Source organism: Phalangium opilio, unplaced genomic scaffold (assembly GCF_054372755.1).
Source record: "Phalangium opilio isolate 3A_F unplaced genomic scaffold, DU_Popi_V2 ptg000019l_1, whole genome shotgun sequence".
Classification (NCBI taxonomy): Eukaryota; Metazoa; Arthropoda; class Arachnida; order Opiliones; family Phalangiidae; genus Phalangium; species Phalangium opilio.
Genome location: NW_028324152.1, coordinates 6,650,767 through 6,671,033, shown reverse-complemented (window position 1 = coordinate 6,671,033; position 20,267 = coordinate 6,650,767). Strand labels below are relative to the sequence as shown.

The following is a 20,267-nucleotide window of genomic DNA, read 5'->3' as shown; positions in this document are numbered from 1 at the left end:
ACAACCATTTAATTTCTGAGCTTCCGTGGCTCAATGGTTAGCGCGTTCGGCTGTTAACCAATAGGTCGGTGGTTCGAGCCCACCCGGGAGCGGTTGGTGTAGGATCTCAAATGTAACGTAGAAAGCCAAAGTTTTGCCACAATACCTGACGACCATTAAATTTTTGGGCTTCCTTGGCGCAATGGTTAGCGCGTTCGGCTGTTAACCGAAAGGTTGGTGGTTCGAGCCCAACCGGAAGAGGTGTTGTAGGGTCTCAGATGTAACGTAAAAAGTCATAACTTATCCACAATACCTGACAACCATTTAATTTCTGAGCTTCCGTGGCTCAAAGGTTAGCGCGTTCGGCTGTTAACCAATAGGTGTGTGGCTCGAGCCCATCCGGGAGCGGTGTTGTGACGTCTCAGATGTGACGTAAAAAGTCAAGGTTTTTTCCACAACACCTGACGACCATTTAATTTTTGGGCTTCCGTGGCGCAATGGTTAGCGCGTTCGGCTGTTAACCAATAGGTTGGTGGTTCGAGCCCATCCGGGAGCGGTGTTGTGAGGTCTCAGATGTAACGTAAAATGTCAGAGTTTTTCCACAATACCTGACGAACATTTAATTTTTGGGCTTCCGTGGCGCAATGATTAGCGCGTTCAGCTGTTAATCGAAAGGTTGAAGGTTCGAGCCCACCCGGGAGAGGTGTTGTGGGGTCTCAGATGTAGCGTAAAAAGTCAAAACTTTTCCACAATACGTGACAACCATTTAATTTCTGAGCTTCCGTGGCTCAATGGTTAGCGCGTTCGGCTGTTAACCAATAGGTTGGTGGTTCGAGCCCATCCGGGAGCGGTGTTGTGAGGTCTCAGATGTGACGTAAAAAGTCAAGGTTTTTACACAATACCTGACGAGCATTTAACTTTGGGCTTCCGTGGCTCAATGGTTAGCGCGTTCGGCTGTTAACCAATAGGTTGGTGGTTCGAGCCCATCCGGGAGCGGTGTTGTGACGTCTCAGATGTAGCGTAAAAAGTCAAAACTTTTCCACAATACGTGACAACCATTTAATTTCTGAGCTTCCGTGGCGCAATGGTTATCGCGTTCAGCTGCTATTCAAAAAACTGGTGGTTTGAGCCCTCCCGGGAGCGGTGTTGTGACGTCTCAAATGTAACATAAAATGTCAGAGTTTTTCCACAATACCTGTCGAACATTGAATTTTTGGGCTTCCGTGGCGCAATGGTTAGCGCGTTCAGCTGTTAATCGAAAGGTTGGTGGTACGAGCCCACCCGGGAGAGGTGTTGTGGGGTCTCAGATGTAGCGTAAAAAGTCAAAACTTTTCCACAACACGTGACAACCATTTAATTTCTGAGCTTCCGTGGCTCAATGATTAGCGCGTTCTGCTGTTAACCAATAGGTTGGTGGTTCGAGCCCACCCGGGAGCGGTGTTGTGGGATCTCAAATGTAACGTAAAAATTCAAGGTTTTTCCACAATACCTGACGAACATTTAATTTTTGGGGTTCCTTGGGGCAATGGTTAGCTCGTTCGGCTGTTAACCGAAAGGTTGGTGGTTCGATGCCAACCGGGAGAGGTGTTGTAGGGTATCAGATATAACGTAATAAGTCATAACTTATCCACAATACCTGACAACCATTTAATTTCTGAGCTTCCGTGGCTCAATGGTTAGCGCGTTCGGCTGTTAACCAATAGGTTGGTGGTTCGAGCCCATCCGGGAGCGGTGTTGTGAGGTCTCAGATGTGACGTAAAAAGTCAAGGTTTTTACACAATACCTGACGAGCATTTAACTTTGGGCTTCCGTGGCTCAATGGTTAGCGCGTTCGGCTGTTAACCAATAGGTTGGTGGTTCGAGCCCATCCGGGAGCGGTGTTGTGACGTCTCAGATGTAGCGTAAAAAGTCAAAACTTTTCCACAATACGTGACAACCATTTAATTTCTGAGCTTCCGTGGCGCAATGGTTATCGCGTTCAGCTGCTATTCAAAAAACTGGTGGTTTGAGCCCTCCCGGGAGCGGTGTTGTGACGTCTCAAATGTAACATAAAATGTCAGAGTTTTTCCACAATACCTGTCGAACATTGAATTTTTGGGCTTCCGTGGCGCAATGGTTAGCGCGTTCAGCTGTTAATCGAAAGGTTGGTGGTACGAGCCCACCCGGGAGAGGTGTTGTGGGGTCTCAGATGTAGCGTAAAAAGTCAAAACTTTTCCACAACACGTGACAACCATTTAATTTCTGAGCTTCCGTGGCTCAATGATTAGCGCGTTCGGCTGTTAACCAATAGGTTGGTGGTTCGAGCCCACCCGGGAGCGGTGTTGTGGGATCTCAAATGTAACGTAAAAATTCAAGGTTTTTCCACAATACCTGACGAACATTTAATTTTTGGGGTTCCTTGGGGCAATGGTTAGCTCGTTCGGCTGTTAACCGAAAGGTTGGTGGTTCGATGCCAACCGGGAGAGGTGTTGTAGGGTATCAGATATAACGTAATAAGTCATAACTTATCCACAATACCTGACAACCATTTAATTTCTGAGCTTCCGTGGCTCAATGGTTATCGCGTTCGGCTGTTAACCAATAGATTTGTGGTTCGAGCCCATCCGGGATGCGGTGTTGTGAGGTCTCAGATGTAACGTAAAATGTCAGAGTTTTTCACAATACCTGACGAACATTTAATTTTTGGGCTTCCGTGGCGCAATGATTAGCGCGTTCAGCTGTTAATCGAAAGGTTGAAGGTTCGAGCCCACCCGGGAGAGGTGTTGTGGGGTCTCAGATGTAGCGTAAAAAGTCAAAACTTTTCCACAATACGTGACAACCATTTAATTTCTGAGCTTCCGTGGCTCAATGGTTAGCGCGTTCGGCTGTTAACCAATAGGTTGGTGGTTCGAGCCCATCCGGGAGCGGTGTTGTGAGGTCTCAGATGTGACGTAAAAAGTCAAGGTTTTTACACAATACCTGACGAGCATTTAACTTTGGGCTTCCGTGGCTCAATGGTTAGCGCGTTCGGCTGTTAACCAATAGGTTGGTGGTTCGACCCCATCCGGGAGCGGTGTTGTGAGGTCTCAGATGTAACGTAAAATGTCAGAGTTTTTCCACAATACCTGACGAACATTTAATTTTTGGGTTTCCGTGACGCAATGATTAGCGCGTTCAGCTGTTAATCGAAAGGTTGAAGGTTCGAGCCCACCCGGGAGAGGTGTTGTGGGGTCTCAGATGTAGCGTAAAAAGTCAAAACTTTTCCACAATACGTGACAACCATATAATTTCTGAGCTTCCGTGGCTCAATGGTTAGCGCGTTCAGCTGTTAACCAATAGGTTGGTGGTTCGAGCCCACCCGGGAGCGGTGTTGTGTGATCTCAAATGTAACGTAGAAAGCCAAAGTTTTTCCACAATACCTGACGACCATTTAATTTTTGGGCTTCCGTGGCGCAATGGTTAGCGCGTTCAGCTGCTATTCAAAAGACTGGTGGTTTGAGCCCTCCCGGGAGCGGTGTTGTGACGTCTCAAATGTAACATAAAATGTCAGAGTTTTTCCACAATACCTGTCGAACATTGAATTTTTGGGCTTCCGTGCGCAATGATTAGCGCGATCAGCTGTTAATCGAAAGGTTGGTGGTACGAGCTCACCCGGGAGAGGTGTTGTGGGGTCTCAGATGTAGCGTAAAAGATCATAACTTTTCCACAATACGTGACAACCATTTAATTTCTGAGCTTCCGTGGCTCAATGGTTAGCGCGTTCGGCTGTTAACCAATAGGTTAGTGGTTCGAGCCCATCCGGGAACGGTGTTGTGAGGTCTCAGATGTGACGTAAAAAGTCAAGGTTTTTACACAATACCTGACGAGCATTTAATTTTTGGGCTTCCGTGGCGCAATGGTTAGCGCGTTCGGCTGTTAACCAATAGGTTGGTGGTTCGGCCCCTGTTTGTCGTAGAGCCGAGATATTAAGCAAAATGTTCGTCAACTTTGGTATCGTCTCACTTATTTTTATTATGTTACTTATGATTTTGCACTAAACTTTGGAGGCTCATAACTCTTGTTCTACAAGAGATACTGGGATCTCCTTTGGATATGTTATAGTACTCTTTGCTCCCCATACAAGGATACTTTAAACTTGAGGCTACCGCAATATCGTCGTCAACTTATTTTTTGTCTCACTTATTGTTAGAAGGTTACTTTTGATTTTTGAAAATAAATTTTGCAGGCTCGTAACTCTGTTTCTACTGGAGATACGGGGATGTCCTTTGAGTATGTTATAGACCAATTTGTCCTTCATCTAGCCATACCAAGTATTAGGGCTACGACAAACAGTAGTCGAGTAATTAAGCTAATCGTAAACAAACAAACCCCCTCCATAGGAAATACATTAGACTAAATTCTGGAGGCTCGTAACTCTGGTTCTACCAGAGATACGGGGATGTAAATAATGTGACCTTGACACAAATGTTCGGATAATTATAAAAAAAAACTTCGCGGTTTCGAACCTGTGGCCTTCCGAGAGTGAGGCGGATGCGATAACCGCTACACTAAAGATATGTTATTATTTTTAATCGAAAGAACAGGGTCAAGTAATTAAGTAATACGTGAACAAACAAACCCCTCCATAGAAAATGCATTAGACTATACTTTGCAGGCTCGTAACTCTGTTTCTACTGGAGATACGGGGATGTCCTTTGAGTATGTTATAGTCCAATTTGTCCCCCATCTAACCATACTAAAAACATTGAGCTACGACAAACAGCAGTCGAGTAATTAAGCTAATCGTAAACAAACAAACCCCTCCATAGGAAATGCATTAGACTATACTTTGCAGGCCCATAACTCTGTGTCTACTAGAGATACGGAGATGTCCTTAGGATATGTTGTAGTCCAAATTGTCCCCCATCTAACCTTACTAAAAACTTTGGGCTACGACAAACAGGGGCCGAGTACTTAAGCAAAACGTAACGAAACAAACCCCCTCCATAGGAAATGCATTAGACTATACTTTGCAGGCTCGTAAATCTGTTTCTACTGGAGATACGGGGATGTCCTTTGAGTATGTTATAGTCCAATATGTCTCCCATCTAACCATACTACAAATAATGAGCTACGACAAACAAGGGCCGATTAATTAAGCTAAACGTAAACAAACAACCCGTCCATAAGAAATGCAGTAGACTATATTTTGCAGGCCCATAACTCTGTGTCTACTAGAGATACGGGGATGTCCTTAGGATATGTTATAGTCCAAATTGTCCCCCATCTAACCATACTAAAAACTTTGGGCTACGACAAACAGGGGCCGAGTACTTAAGCAAAACGTAACGAAACAAACCCCCTGCATAGGAAATGCATTAGACTATAGTTTGCAGGCTCGTAACTCTGTTTCTATTGGAGATACGGGGATGTCCTTTGAGTATGTTTTAGTCCAATTTGTCCCCCATCTAACTATACTAAAAACATTGAGCTAGGACAAACAGGGTCCGAGATATTAAGCAAAATGTTCGTCAACTTTTGTATCGTCTCACTTATTTTTATTATGTTACTTATGATTTTTGCACTAAACTTTGGAGGCTCATAACTCTTGTTCTACAAGAGATACTGGGATCTCCTTTGGATATGTTATAGTACTCTTTGCTCCCCATACAAGGCTACTTTAAACTTGAGGCTACCGCAATATCGTCGTCAACTTATTTTTTGTCTCACTTATTGTTAGAAGGTTACTTTTGATTTTTGAAAATAAATTTTGCAGGCTCGTAACTCTGTTTCTACTGGAGATACCGGGATGTCCTTTGAGTATGTTATAGACCAATTTGTCCTTCATCTAGCCATACCAAGTATTAGGGCTACGACAAACAGTAGTCGAGTAATTAAGCTAATCGTAAACAAACAAACCCCCTCCATAGGAAATACATTAGACTAAATTCTGGAGGCTCGTAACTCTGGTTCTACCAGAGATACGGGGATGTAAATAATGTGACCTTGACACAAATGTTCGGATAATTATAAAAAAAAACTTCGCGGTTTCGAACCTGTGGCCTTCCGGGAGTGAGGCGGATGCGATAACCGCTACACTAAAGATATGTTATTATTTTTAATCGAAAGAACAGGGTCAAGTAATTAAGCAATACGTGAAAAAACAAACCCCTCCATAGAAAATGCATTAGACTATACTTTGCAGGCTCCTAACTCTGTTTCTACTGGAGATACGGGGATGTCCTTTGAGTATTTTATAGTCCAATTTGTCCCCCATCTAACCATACTAAAATTATTGAGCTACGACCAACAGGGGCCGAGTAATTAAGCTAAACGTAAACAAACAACCCGTCCATAGGAAATGCAGTAGACTATATTTTGCAGGCCCATAACTCTGTGTCTACTAGAGATACGGGGATGTCCTTAGGATATGTTATAGTCCAAATTGTCCCCCATCTAATTATACTAAAAACATTGAGCTTCGACAAACATTGGCCGAGATATTAAGCAAAATGTTCGTCAACTTTGGTATCGTCTCACTTATTTTTATTATGTTACTTATGATTTTTGCACTAAACTTTGGAGGCTCATAACTCTTGTTCTACAAGAGATACTGGGATCTCCTTTGGATATGTTATAGTACTCTTTGCTCCCCATACAAGGATTCTTTAAACTTGAGGCTACCTCAATATCGTCGTCAACTTATTTTTTGTCTCACTTATTGTTAGAAGGTTACTTTTGATTTTTGAAAATAAACTTTGCAGGCTCGTAACTCTGGTTCTACCAGAGATACGGGGATGTAAATAATGTGACCTTGACACAAATGTTCGGATAATTATAAAGGTCTTTGCATGTTCCAAGCAAAAAAAAAACTTCGCGGTTTCGAACCTGTGGCCTTCCGAGAGTGAGGCGGATGCGATAACCGCTACACTAAAGATATGTTATTATTTTTAATCGAAAGAACAGGGTCAAGTAATTAAGCAATACGTGAACAAACAAACCCCTCCATAGAAAATGCATTAGACTATATTTTGCAGGCTCATAACTCTGTTTCTACTGGAGATACGGGGATGTCCTTTGAGTATGTTATAGTCCAATTTGTCCCCCATCTAACCATACTAAAAACATTGAGCTACGACAAACAGCAGTCGAGTAATTAAGCTAATCGTAAACAAACAAACCCCTCCATAGGAAATGCATTAGACTATAGTTTGCAGGCTCGTAACTCTGTTTCTATTGGAGATACGGGGATGTCCTTTGAGTTTGTCGTAGCTCAATGTTTTTAGTATGGTTAGATGGGGGACAATTTGGACTATAACATATCCTAAGGACATCCCCGTATCTCTAGTAGACACAGAGTTATGGGCCTGCAAAATATAGTCTACTGCATTTCCTATGGACGGGTTGTTTGTTTACGTTTAGCTTAATTACTCGGCCCCTGTTGGTCGTAGCTCAATGTTTTTAGAATGGTTTGATGGGGGACAAATTGGACTAAAACATACTCAAAGGACATCCCCGTATCTCCAATAGAAACAGAGTTACGAGCCTGCAAACTATAGTCTAATGCATTTCCTATGCAGGGGGTTTGTTTCGTTACGTTTTGCTTAAGTACTCGGCCCCTGTTTGTCGTAGCCCAAAGTTTTTAGTATGGTTAGATGGGGGACAATTTGGACTATAACATATCCTAAGGACATCCCCGTATCTCTAGTAGACACAGAGTTATGGGCCTGCAAAGTATAGTCTAATGCATTTCCTATGGAGGGGTTTGTTTGTTTACGATTAGCTTAATTACTCGACTGCTGTTTGTCGTAGCTCAATGTTTTTAGTATGGTTAGATGGGGGACAAATTGGACTATAACATACTCAAAGGACATCCCCGTATCTCCAGTAGAAACAGAGTTACGAGCCTGCAAAGTATAGTCTAATGCATTTTCTATGGAGGGGTTTGTTTGTTCACGTATTGCTTAATTACTTGACCCTGTTCTTTCGATTAAAAATAATAACATATCTTTAGTGTAGCGGTTATCGCATCCGCCTCACTCTCGGAAGGCCACAGGTTCGAAACCGCGAAGTTTTTTTTTTGCTTGGAACATGCAAAGACCTTTATAATTATCCGAACATTTGTGTCAAGGTCACATTATTTACATCCCCGTATCTCTGGTAGAACCAGAGTTACGAGCCTGCAAAGTTTATTTTCAAAAATCAAAAGTAACCTTCTAACAATAAGTGAGACAAAAAATAAGTTGACGACGATATTGAGGTAGCCTCAAGTTTAAAGTATCCTTGTATGGGGAGCAAAGAGTACTATAACATATCCAAAGGAGATTCCAGTATCTCTTGTAGAACAAGAGTTATGAGCCTCCAAAGTTTAGTGCAAAAATCATAAGTAACATAATAAAAATAAGTGAGACGATACCAAAGTTGACGAACATTTTGCTTAATATCTCGGCCAATGTTTGTCGTAGCTCAATGTTTTTAGTATGGTTAGATGGGGGACAATTTGGACTATAACATATCCTAAGGACATCCCCGTATCTCTAGTAGACACAGAGTTATGGGCCTGCAAAATATAGTCTACTGCATTTCCTATGGACGGGTTGTTTGATTACGTTTAGCTTAATTACTCGGCCCCTGTTGGTCGTAGCTCAATAATTTTAGTATGGTTAGGTGGGGGACAAATTGGACTATAAAATACGCAAAGGACATCCCCGTATCTCCAGTAGAAACAGAGTTAGGAGCCTGCAAAGTATAGTCTAATGCATTTTCTATGGAGGGGTTTGTTTTTTCACGTATTGCTTAATTACTTGACCCTGTTCTTTCGATTAAAAATAATAACATATCTTTAGTGTAGCGGTTATCGCATCCGCCTCACTCCCGGAAGGCCACAGGTTCGAAACCGCGAAGTTTTTTTTTATAATTATCCGAACATTTGTGTCAAGGTCACATTATTTACATCCCCGTATCTCTGGTAGAACCAGAGTTACGAGCCTCCAGAATTTAGTCTAATGTATTTCCTATGGAGGGGGTTTGTTTGTTTACGATTAGCTTAATTACTCGACTACTGTTTGTCGTAGCCCTAATACTTGGTATGGCTAGATGAAGGACAAATTGGTCTATAACATACTCAAAGGACATCCCCGTATCTCCAGTAGAAACAGAGTTACGAGCCTGCAAAATTTATTTTCAAAAATCAAAAGTAACCTTCTAACAATAAGTGAGACAAAAAATAAGTTGACGACGATATTGCGGTAGCCTCAAGTTTAAAGTATCCTTGTATGGGGAGCAAAGAGTACTATAACACATCCAAAGGAGATCCCAGTATCTCTTGTAGAACAAGAGTTATGAGCCTCCAAAGTTTAGTGCAAAAATCATAAGTAACATAATAAAAATAAGTGAGACGATACAAAAGTTGACGAACATTTTGCTTAATATCTCGGACCCTGTTTGTCCTAGCTCAATGTTTTTAGTATGGTTAGATGGGGGACAATTTGGACTATAACATATCCTAAGTACATTCCCGTATCTCTAGTAGACACAGAGTTATGGGCCTGCAAAGTATAGTCTAATGCATTTGCTATGGACGGGTTGTTTGTTTACGTTTAGCTTAATTACTCGGCCCCTGTTTGTCGTAGCTCAATGTTTTTAGTATAGTTAGATGGGGGACAAATTGGACTAAAACATACTCAAAGGACACCCCCGTATCTCCAATAGAAACAGAGTTACGAGCCTGCAAAGTATAGTCTAATGCATTTTCTATGGAGGGGTTTGTTTGTTCACGTATTGCTTAATTACTTGACCCTGTTCTTTCGATTAAAAATAATAACATATCTTTAGTGTAGCGGTTATCGCATCCGCCTCACTCCCGGAAGGCCACAGGCTCGAAACCGCGAAGCTTTTTTTTTTTGCTTGGAACATGCAAAGACCTTTATAATTATCCGAACATTTGTGTCAAGGTCACATTATTTACATCCCCGTATCTCTGGTAGAACCAGAGTTACGAGCCTGCAAACTTTATTTTCAAAAATCAAAAGTAACCTTCTAACAATAAGTGAGACAAAAAATAAGTTGACGACGATATTGAGGTAGCCTCAAGTTTAAAGTATCCTTGTATGGGGAGCAAAGAGTACTATAACATATCCAAAGGAGATCCCAGTATCTCTTGTAGAACAAGAGTTATGAGCCTCCAAAGTTTAGTGCAAAAATCATAAGTAACATAATAAAAATAAGTTTAGACGATACCAAAGTTGACGAACATTTTGCTTAATATCTAGGCCCCTGTTTGTCGTAGCTCAATGTTTTTAGTATGGTTAGATGGGGGACAATTTGGACTATAACATATCCTAAGGACATCCCCGTATCTCTAGTAAACACAGAGTTATGGGCCTGCAAAGCATAGTCTAATGCATTTCCTTTGGACGGGTTGTTTGTTTACGTTTAGCTTAATTACTCGGCCCCTGTTTTTCGTAGATCAATGTTTTTAGTATGGTTAGATGGTGGACAAATTGGACTATAAAATACTCAAAGGACATCCCCGTATCTCCAGTAGAAACAGAGTTACGAGCCTGCAAAGTATAGTCTAACTCATTTCCAAAAACTTTGACTTTTTACGTTACATTTGAGATCCCACAACACCGCTCCTGGGTGGGCTCGAACCACAAACCTATTGGTTAACAGCCGAACGCGCTAACCACTGCGTCACGGAAGCCCAAAAATTAAAAGGTCGTCAGGTATTGTGGAAAAACTTTGACATTTTACGCTACTTCTGAGACCGCACAACACCTCTCCCGGGTGGGCTCGAACCACCAACCTTTCGGTTAACAGCTGAACGCGCTAACCATTGCGCCAAGGAAGCCCAAAAATTAAATGTTCGTCAGGTATTGTGGAAAAACTTTGGCTTTTTACGTTACATTTGAGATCCCACAACACCGCTCCCGGGTGGGCTCGAACCACAAACCGATTGGTTAACAGCCGAACGCGCTAACCATTGCGCCACGGAAGCCCAAAAATTAAAAGGTCGTCAGGTATTGTGGAAAAACTTTGACTTTTTACGTCATATCTAAGACCTCACAACACCGCTCCCGGATGGGCTCGAACCACAAACCTTTTGGTTAACAGCCGACGGCGCTAACCATTGCGCAACGGAAGCCCAAAAATTAAAAGGTCGTCAGGTATTGTGGAAAAACTTTGACTTTTTACGTCACATCTAAGACCTCACAACACCGCTCCCGGATGGGCTCGAACCACAAACCTTTTGGTTAACAGCCGACGGCGCTAACCATTGCGCAACGGAAGCCCAAAGATTAAATGTTCGTCAGGTATTTTGGAAAAACTTACGATTTTTACGTTACATGTGAGATCTCACAACACCGCTCCCGGGTTGCCTCGAACCACCAACCTTTCAGTTAACAGCCGAACGCGCTAACCATTGCGCCACGGAAGCCCAAAAATTAAATGTTCGTCAGGTATTGTGGAAAAACTTCGGCTTTTTACGTTACATTTGAGATCCCACAACACCGCTCCCGGGTGGGCTCGAAACACAAACCTATTGGTTAACAGCCGAACGCGCTAACCATTGAGCCACGGAAGCTCAGAAATTAAATGGTTGTCACGTTATGTGGAAAAGTTTTGACTTTTTACGCTACTTCTGAGACCCCACAACACCGCTCCCGGAAGGGCTCGAACCACAAACCTTTTGGTTAACATCCGAACGCGCTAACCATGGAGCCAAGGAAGCTCAGAAATGAAATGGTCGTCAGGTATTGTGGAAAAACTTTGACTTTTTACGTCACATCTAAGACCTCACAACACCGCTCCCGGATGGGCTCGAACCACAAACCTTTCGGTTAACAGCCGACGGCGCTAACCATTGCGCAACGGAAGCCCAAAGATTAAATGTTCGTCAGGTATTGTGGAAAAACTTTGGATTTTTACGTTACATTTGAGATCCCACAACACCGCTCCCGGGTGGGCTCGAACCACAAACCTATTGGTTAACAGCCGAACGCGCTAACCATTGCGCCACGGAAGCCCAAAAATTTTTATCTATTGGAATATAAAAGAGGAAAAAAAGTGAAAAAGCCAACGGCACGCAGTGTTCCTAAGTTTTCAACTTCCCAGTACTGACTGCGCTCGACGCTGCTTAACTTCGGTGATCGGACGAGAACCGGTGTTTTCAGCGTGATTTGGCCGTTGCCGAGAGTGCTAGTTAATAATTCGAATTTAAATTAAGTGAGACAAATTAACCTTCATCTTTTTAAAACAATAACAAAAAGAAAATACGTTTGCTTTTTTCATATCTATTGGAATTTAAAAGAGGAAAAAAAGTGAAAAAGCCAAGGGCACGCAGTGTTCCTAAGTGGTCTTCCTCCCAAGTACTGACTGCGCTCGACGCTGCTTAACTTCGGTGATCGGACGAGAACCGGTGTATTCAGCGTGATATGGCCGTTGCCGAGAGTGCCATTTAATAATTTGAATTTAATTAACCTTCATCTTTATAAAACAATATCAAAAAGAAGATATGTTTGATTTTATCATATCTGGTGGAATATAAAAGAGGAAATAAAAGTGAAAAAGCCAACTTCACGCAGTGTTTCTAAGTACTGACTGCGCTCGTTGCTGCTTAACTTCGGTGATCGGACTAGAACCGGTGTTTTCAGCGTGACATGGCAGTTGCCGAGAGTGCTAGATAATAATTCGAATTTAAATTAAGTGAGGCAAATTAACCATCATTTTAAAACAATAACAAAAAGAAAATATGTTTGCTTTTTTCATATCTATTGGAATTTAAAAGACAAAAAAAAGTGAAAAAGCCAACGGCACGCAGTGTTCCTAAGTGGTCTCCCTCCCAAGTACTGACTGCGCTCGACGCTGCTTAACTTCGGTGATCGAACGAGAACCGGTGTTTTCAGCGTGATATGGCCGTTGCCGAGAGTGCTAGTTAATAATTTGAATTTAATTAACCTTCATCTTTATAAAACAATAACAAAAAGAAGATATGTTTGCTTTTTTCATATCTGGTGGAATTTATAAGAGGAAACAAAAAGGAAAAAGCCAACGGCACGCAGTGTTCCCAAGTACTGACTGCGCTCGACGCTGCTTAACTTTCGTGATCGGACGAGAACCGGTGTTTTCAGCGTGATATGGCCGTTGCCGAGAGTGCTAGTTAATAATTTGAATTTAAACTAAGTGCGACAAATTAACCTTCATCTTTTTAAAACAATAACAAATAGAAAATATGTTTGCCTTTTTCATATCTATTGGAATTTAAAAGAGGAAAAAAAAGTGAAAAAGCCAACGGCACGCAGTGTTCCTAAGTGGTCTCCCTCCCAAGTACTGACTGCGCTCGACGCTGCTTAACTTCGGTGATCGAACGAGAACCGGTGTTTTCAGCGTGATATGGCCGTTGCCGAGAGTGCTGGTTAACAATTCGAATTTAAAATAAGTGAGACAAATTAACCTTCATCTTTTTAAAACAATAACAAAAAGAAAATATGTTTGCTTTTTTCATATCTATTGGAATTTAAAAGACAAAAAAAAAAGTGAAAAAGCTAACGGCACGCAGTGTTCCTAAGTGGTCTCCCTCCCAAGTACTGACTGCGCTCGACGCTGCTTAACTTCGGTGATCGAACGAGAACCGGTGTTTTCAGCGTGATATGGCCGTTGCCGAGAGTGCTAGTTAACAATTCGAATTTAAAATAAGTGAGACAAATTAACCTTCATCTTTTTAAAACAATAACAAAAAGAAAATATGTTTTCTTTTTTCATATTTATTGGAATTTAAAAGACAAAAAAAAAGTGAAAAAGCTAGGGGTAAGCAGTGTTCCTAACTGGTCTTCCTCCCAAGTTCTGACTGCGCTCGACGCTGCTTAACTTCGGTGATCGGACGAGAAACGGTGTATTCAGCGTGATATGGCCGTTGCCGAGAGTGCTAGTTAATAATTGAATTTAATTAACCTTCATCTTTACAAAACAAGAACAAAAAGAAGATATGTTTGCTTTTTTCATATCTGGTGGAATTTATAAGAGGAAACAAAAAGGAAAAAGCCAACGGCACGCAGTGTTCCCAAGTACTGACTGCGCTCGACGCTGCTTAACTTCGGTGACCGGACGAGTACCGGTGAATTCAGCGTGATATGGCCGTTGCCGAGAGTGCTTGTTAATAATTTGAATTTAATTAATCTTCATTTTTATAAAACAATAACAAAAAGAAGATGTGTTTGCTTATTTCATATCAATTGGAATTTAAAAGAGGAAAAAAAGTGAAAAAGCCAACGGCAAGCAGTTTTCCTAAGTTGTCTTCCTCCCAAGTACTGACTGCACACGACGCTGCTTAACTTCGGTGATCGGACGAGAACCGGTGTTTTCAGCGTGATTTGGCCGTTGCCGAGAATGCCAGTTAATAATTTGAATTTAATTAACCTTCATCTTTATAAAACAATAACAAATAGAAGATATGTTTGCTTTTTTCATATCTGGTGGAATTTAAAAGAGGAAACAAAAAGGAAAAAGCCAACGGCACGCAGTGTTCCCAAGTACTGACTGCGCTCGACGCTGCTTAACTTCGGTGATCGGACGAGAACCGGTGTTTTCAGCGTGATATGGCCGTTGCCGAGAGTGCTAGTTAACAATTCGAATTTAAATTAAGTGAGACAAATTAACCTTCATCTTTTTAAAACAATATCAAAAAGAAAATATGTTTGCTTTTTTCATATCTATTGGAATTTAAAAGACCAAAAAAAGTGAAAAAGCTAGGGGTAAGCAGTGTTCCTAACTGGTCTTCCTCCCAAGTACTGACTGCGCTCGACGCTGCTTAACTTCGGTGATCTGACGAGAAACGGTGTATTCAATTCAATTCAATTCAATTCAATTCAATTCAAAATGTTTATTTTATTTGCATTACAGATACAGTATACCACGGGGCTAAGTCACATTGTGACTTGTAAGCCCCGTGCCTATCTGTTTAATTTAATATAACAATTTTAATTCAGCGTGATATGGCCGTTGCCGAGAGTGCTAGTTAATAATTCGAACTTAAATTAAGTGAGAAAAATTAACCTTCATTTTTTTAAAACAATATCAAAAAGAAAACATGTTTGCTTTTTTCATATCCATTAAAATTTAAAAGAGGAAAAAAAGTGAAAAAGCCAACGGCACGCAGTGTTCCTAAGTGGTCTCCCTCCCAAATACTGACTGCGCTCGACTCTGCTTAAATTCGGTGATCGGACGAGAACCGGTGTATTCTGCGTGATATGGCCGTTGCCGAGAGTGCTAGTTAATAATTTTAATTTAATTAACCTTCATCTTTATAAAACAATAACAAAAAGAAGATATATTTGCTTTTTTCATATCTGGTGGAATTTATAAGAGGAAACAAAAGTGAAAAAGCCAACAGCACGCAGTATTCCCAAGTACTGACTGCGCTCGACGCTGCTTAACTTCGGTGATCGGACGAGAACCGGTGTTTTCAGCGTGATATGGCCGTTGGCGAGAGTGCTAGTTAACAATTCGAATTTAAATTAAGTGAGACAAATTAACCTTCATCTTTTTAAAACAATAACAAAAAGAAAATATGTTTGCTTTTTTCATATCTATTGGAATTTAAAAGACAAAAAAACTGAAAAAGCTAGCGGCAAGCAGTGTTCCTAAATGGTCTTCCTCCCAAGTACTGACTGCGCTCGACGCTGCTTAACTTCGGTGACCGGACGAGTACCGGTGTATTCAGCGTGATATGGCCGTTGCCGAGAGTGCTTGTTAATAATTTGAATTTAATTAATCTTCATCTTTATAAAACAATAACAAAAAGAAGATGTGTTTGCTTTTTTCATATCTGGTGGAATTTAAAAGAGGAAACAAAAAGGAAAAAGCCAACGGCACGCAGTGTTCCCAAGTACTGACTGCGCTCGACGCTGCTTAACTTCGGTGATCGGACGAGAACCGGTGGTTTCAGCGTGATATGGCCGTTGCCGAGAGTGCTAGTTAACAATTCGAATTTAAATTAAGTGAGACAAATTAACCTTCATCTTTTTAAAACAATAACAAAAAGAAAATATGTTTACTTTTTTCATATCTATTGGAATTTAAAAGACAAAAAAAGTGAAAAAGGTAGCGGCAAGCAATGTTCCTAAATGGTCTTCCTCCCAAGTACTGACTGCGCTCGACGCTGCTTAACTTCGGTGACCAAACGAGTACCGGTGTATTCAGCGTGATATGACCGTTGCCGAGAGTGCTATTTAATAATTTGAATTTAATTAACCTTCATCTTTATAAAACAATATCAAAAAGAAGATATGTTTGCTTTTATCATATCTGGTGGAATATAAAAGAGGAAATAAAAGTGAAAAAGCCAACTTCACGCAGTGTTTCTAAGTACTGACTGCGCTCGATGCTGCTTAACTTCGGTGATCGGACTAGAACAGGTGTTTTCAGCGTGATATGGCCGTTGCCGAGAGTGCTAGTTAATAATTTGAATTTAATTAACCTTCATCTTTTTAAAACAATAACAAAAAGAAAATACGTTTGCTTTTTTCATATCTATTTGAATTTAAAAGAGGAAAAAAAGTGAAAAAGCCAAGGGCACGCAGTGTTCCTAAGTGGTCTTCCTCCCAAGTACTGACTGCGCTCGACGCTGCTTAACTTCGGTGATCGGACGAGAACCGGTGTATTCAGCGTGATATGGCCGTTGCCGAGATTGCTATTTAATAATTTGAATTTAATTAACCTTCATCTTTATAAAACAATATCAAAAAGAAGATATGTTTGCTTTTATCATATCTGGTGGAATATAAAAGAGGAAATAAAAGTGAAAAAGCCAACTTCACGCAGTGTTTCTAAGTACTGACTGCGCTCGATGCTGCTTAACTTCGGTGATCGGATTAGAACCGGTGTTTTCAGCGTGATATGGCCGTTGCCGAGAGTGCTAGTTAATAATTCGAACTTAAATTAAGTGAGAAAAATTAACCTTCATTTTTTTAAAACAATATCAAAAAGAAAACATGTTTGCTTTTTTCATATCCATTAAAATTTAAAAGAGGAAAAAAAGTGAAAAAGCCAACGGCACGCAGTGTTCCTAAGTGGTCTCCCTCCCAAATACTGACTGCGCTCGACTCTGCTTAAATTCGGTGATCGGACGAGAACTGGTGTATTCAGCGTGATATGGCCGTTGCCGAGAGTGCTAGTTAATAATTTTAATTTAATTAACCTTCATCTTTATAAAACAATAACAAAAAGAAGATATATTTGCTTTTTTCATATCTGGTGGAATTTATAAGAGGAAACAAAAGTGAAAAAGCCAACAGCACGCAGTATTCCCAAGTACTGACTGCGCTCGACGCTGCTTAACTTCGGTGATCGGACGAGAACCGGTGTTTTCAGCGTGATATGGCCGTTGGCGAGAGTGCTAGTTAACAATTCGAATTTAAATTAAGTGATACAAATTAACCTTCATCTTTTTAAAACAATAACAAAAAGAAAATATGTTTGCTTTTTTCATATCTATTGGAATTTAAAAGACAAAAAAACTGAAAAAGCTAGCGGCAAGCAGTGTTCCTAAATGGTCTTCCTCCCAAGTACTGACTGCGCTCGACGCTGCTTAACTTCGGTGACCGGACGAGTACCGGTTTATTCAGCGTGATATGGCCGTTGCCGAGAGTGCTATTTAATAATTTGAATTTAATTAACCTTCATCTTTATAAAACAATATCAAAAAGAAGATATGTTTGCTTTTTTCATATCTGGTGGAATTTATAAGAGGAAACAAAAAGGAAAAAGCCAACGGCACGCAGTGTTCCCAAGTACTGACTGTGCTCGACGCTGCTTAACTTCGGTGACCGGACGAGTACCGGTGTATTCAGCGTGATATGGCCGTTGCCGAGAGTGCTTGTTAATAATTTGAATTTAATTAATCTTCATTTTTATAAAACAATAACAAAAAGAAGATGTGTTTGCTTATTTCATATCAATTGGAATTTAAAAGAGGAAAAAAAGTGAAAAAGCCAACGGCACGCAGTGTTCCTAAGTTGTCTTCCTCCCAACTACTGACTGCGCACAACGCTGCTTAACTTCGGTGATCGGACGAGAACCGGTGTTTTCAGCGTGATTTGGCCGTTGCCGAGAATGCCAGTTAATAATTTGAATTTAATTAACCTTCATCTTTATAAAACAATAACAAAAAGAAGATATGTTTGCTTTTTTCATATCTGGTGGAATTTAAAAGAGGAAACAAAAAGGAAAAAGCCAACGGCACGCAGTGTTCCCAAGTACTGACTGCGCTCGACGCTGCTTAACTTCGGTGATCGGACGAGAACCGGTGTTTTCAGCGTGATATGGCCGTTGCCGAGAGTGCTAGTTAACAATTCGAATTTAAATTAAGTGAGACAAATTAACCTTCATCTTTTTAAAACAATAACAAAAAGAAAATATGTTTGCTTTTTTCATATCTATTGGAATTTAAAAGACAAAAAAAGTGAAAAAGGTAGCGGCAAGCAATGTTCCTAAATGGTCTTCCTCAAAAGTACTGACTGCGCTCGACGCTGCTTAACTTCGGTGACCGGACGAGTACCGGTGTATTCAGCGTGATATGACCGTTGCCGAGAGTGCTATTTATTAATTTGAATTTAATTAACCTTCATCTTTATAAAACAATATCAAAAAGAAGATATGTTTGCTTTTATCATATCTGGTGGAATATAAAAGAGGAAATAAAAGTGAAAAAGCCAACTTCACGCAGTGTTTCTAAGTACTGACTGCGCTCGATGCTGCTTAACTTTGGTGATCGGACTAGAACCGGTGTTTTCAGCGTGATATGGCCGTTGCCGAGAGTGCTAGTTAATAATTCGAACTTAAATTAAGTGAGAAAAATTAACCTTCATTTTTTTAAAACAATATCAAAAAGAAAACATGTTTGCTTTTTTCATATCCATTAAAATTTAAAAGAGGAAAAAAAGTGAAAAAGCCAACGGCACGCAGTGTTCCTAAGTGGTCTCCCTCCCAAATACTGACTGCGCTCGACGCTGCTTAAATTCGGTGATCGGACGAGAACCGGTGTATTCAGCGTGATATGGCCGTTGCCGAGAGTGCTAGTTAATAATTTTAATTTAATTAACCTTCATCTTTATAAAACAATAACAAAAAGAAGATATATTTGCTTTTTTCATATCTGGTGGAATTTAAAAGAGGAAACAAAAGTGAAAAAGCCAACAGCACGCAGTATTCCCAAGTACTGACTGCGCTCGACGCTGCTTAACTTCGGTGATCGGACGAGAACCGGTTTTTTCAGCGTGATATGGCCGTTGCCGAGAGTGCTTGTTAACAATTCGAATTTAAATTAAGTGAGACAAATTAACCTTCATCTTTTTAAAACAATAACAAAAAGAAAATATGTTTGCTTTTTTCATATCTATTGGAATTTAAAAGACAAAAAAACTGAAAAAGCTAGCGGCAAGCAGTGTTCCTAAATGGTCTTCCTCCCAAGTACTGACTGCGCTCGACGCTGCTTAACTTCGGTGACCGGACGATCACCGGTGTATTCAGCGTGATATGGCCGTTGCCGAGAGTGCTATTTAATAATTTGAATTTAATTAACCTTCATCTTTTTAAAACAATAACAAAAAGAAAATACGTTTGCTTTTTTCATATCTATTTGAATTTAAAAGAGGAAAAAAAGTGAAAAAGCCAAGGGCACGCAGTGTTCCTAAGTGGTCTTCCTCCCAAGTACTGACTGCGCTCGACGCTGCTTAACTTCGGTGATCGGACGAGAACCGGTGTATTCAGCGTGATATGGCCGTTGCCGAGATTGCTATTTAATAATTTGAATTTAATTAACCTTCATCTTTATAAAACAATATCAAAAAGAAGATATGTTTGCTTTTATCATATCTGGTGGAATATAAAAGAGGAAATAAAAGTGAAAAAGCCAACTTCACGCAGTGTTTCTAAGTACTGACTGCGCTCGATGCTGCTTAACTTCGGTGATCGGATTAGAACCGGTGTTTTCAGCGTGATATGGTCGTTGCCGAGAGTGCTAGTTAATAATTCGAACTTAAATTAAGTGAGAAAAATTAACCTTCATTTTTTTAAAACAATATCAAAAAGAAAACATGTTTGCTTTTTTCATATCCATTAAAATTTAAAAGAGGAAAAAAAGTGAAAAAGCCAACGGCACGCAGTGTTCCTAAGTGGTCTCCCTCCCAAATACTGACTGCGCTCGACGCTGCTTAAATTCGGTGATCGGACGAGAACCGGTGTATTCAGCGTGATATGGCCGTTGCCGAGAGTGCTAGTTAATAATTTTAATTTAATTAACCTTCATCTTTATAAAACAATAACAAAAAGAA

General features: G+C 40.5%; 3 non-coding genes and 24 pseudogenes across 3 annotated transcripts; all 27 read right to left on the bottom strand.

The window, feature by feature from the left end:
• Positions 1-12,013: 12,013 nt before the first annotated feature.
• Positions 12,014-12,131, bottom strand: LOC149701226 (5S ribosomal RNA; annotated as a pseudogene).
• Positions 12,132-12,267: 136 nt separating this feature from the next.
• Positions 12,268-12,386, bottom strand: LOC149701225 (5S ribosomal RNA; annotated as a pseudogene).
• A 358-nt stretch (positions 12,387-12,744) lies between these two features.
• LOC149701224 (5S ribosomal RNA) lies at positions 12,745-12,863 on the bottom strand. The gene has a single exon (XR_016382089.1). It is a non-coding gene; the product is annotated as a 5S ribosomal RNA (ribosomal RNA).
• Positions 12,864-12,985: 122 nt separating this feature from the next.
• LOC149701223 (5S ribosomal RNA) lies at positions 12,986-13,088 on the bottom strand (annotated as a pseudogene).
• Positions 13,089-13,225: 137 nt separating this feature from the next.
• LOC149701222 (5S ribosomal RNA) lies at positions 13,226-13,344 on the bottom strand. The gene has a single exon (XR_016382088.1). It is a non-coding gene; the product is annotated as a 5S ribosomal RNA (ribosomal RNA).
• Positions 13,345-13,482: 138 nt separating this feature from the next.
• On the bottom strand, positions 13,483-13,601 carry LOC149701221 (5S ribosomal RNA). The gene has a single exon (XR_016382271.1). It is a non-coding gene; the product is annotated as a 5S ribosomal RNA (ribosomal RNA).
• A 377-nt stretch (positions 13,602-13,978) lies between these two features.
• On the bottom strand, positions 13,979-14,081 carry LOC149701220 (5S ribosomal RNA; annotated as a pseudogene).
• A 121-nt stretch (positions 14,082-14,202) lies between these two features.
• Positions 14,203-14,321, bottom strand: LOC149701219 (5S ribosomal RNA; annotated as a pseudogene).
• A 122-nt stretch (positions 14,322-14,443) lies between these two features.
• On the bottom strand, positions 14,444-14,546 carry LOC149701218 (5S ribosomal RNA; annotated as a pseudogene).
• A 532-nt stretch (positions 14,547-15,078) lies between these two features.
• LOC149701217 (5S ribosomal RNA) lies at positions 15,079-15,197 on the bottom strand (annotated as a pseudogene).
• Positions 15,198-15,319: 122 nt separating this feature from the next.
• LOC149701216 (5S ribosomal RNA) lies at positions 15,320-15,422 on the bottom strand (annotated as a pseudogene).
• A 135-nt stretch (positions 15,423-15,557) lies between these two features.
• Positions 15,558-15,676, bottom strand: LOC149701215 (5S ribosomal RNA; annotated as a pseudogene).
• A 122-nt stretch (positions 15,677-15,798) lies between these two features.
• LOC149701214 (5S ribosomal RNA) lies at positions 15,799-15,901 on the bottom strand (annotated as a pseudogene).
• Positions 15,902-16,036: 135 nt separating this feature from the next.
• On the bottom strand, positions 16,037-16,155 carry LOC149701213 (5S ribosomal RNA; annotated as a pseudogene).
• Positions 16,156-16,501: 346 nt separating this feature from the next.
• LOC149701212 (5S ribosomal RNA) lies at positions 16,502-16,620 on the bottom strand (annotated as a pseudogene).
• A 361-nt stretch (positions 16,621-16,981) lies between these two features.
• LOC149701211 (5S ribosomal RNA) lies at positions 16,982-17,100 on the bottom strand (annotated as a pseudogene).
• Positions 17,101-17,222: 122 nt separating this feature from the next.
• LOC149701210 (5S ribosomal RNA) lies at positions 17,223-17,325 on the bottom strand (annotated as a pseudogene).
• A 135-nt stretch (positions 17,326-17,460) lies between these two features.
• Positions 17,461-17,579, bottom strand: LOC149701209 (5S ribosomal RNA; annotated as a pseudogene).
• A 122-nt stretch (positions 17,580-17,701) lies between these two features.
• LOC149701208 (5S ribosomal RNA) lies at positions 17,702-17,804 on the bottom strand (annotated as a pseudogene).
• A 121-nt stretch (positions 17,805-17,925) lies between these two features.
• LOC149701207 (5S ribosomal RNA) lies at positions 17,926-18,044 on the bottom strand (annotated as a pseudogene).
• Positions 18,045-18,166: 122 nt separating this feature from the next.
• On the bottom strand, positions 18,167-18,269 carry LOC149701206 (5S ribosomal RNA; annotated as a pseudogene).
• Positions 18,270-18,404: 135 nt separating this feature from the next.
• LOC149701205 (5S ribosomal RNA) lies at positions 18,405-18,523 on the bottom strand (annotated as a pseudogene).
• A 361-nt stretch (positions 18,524-18,884) lies between these two features.
• Positions 18,885-19,003, bottom strand: LOC149701204 (5S ribosomal RNA; annotated as a pseudogene).
• Positions 19,004-19,125: 122 nt separating this feature from the next.
• Positions 19,126-19,228, bottom strand: LOC149701203 (5S ribosomal RNA; annotated as a pseudogene).
• Positions 19,229-19,363: 135 nt separating this feature from the next.
• LOC149701202 (5S ribosomal RNA) lies at positions 19,364-19,482 on the bottom strand (annotated as a pseudogene).
• A 121-nt stretch (positions 19,483-19,603) lies between these two features.
• On the bottom strand, positions 19,604-19,722 carry LOC149701201 (5S ribosomal RNA; annotated as a pseudogene).
• Positions 19,723-20,083: 361 nt separating this feature from the next.
• LOC149701200 (5S ribosomal RNA) lies at positions 20,084-20,202 on the bottom strand (annotated as a pseudogene).
• Between the last annotated feature and the right edge of the window lie 65 nt (positions 20,203-20,267).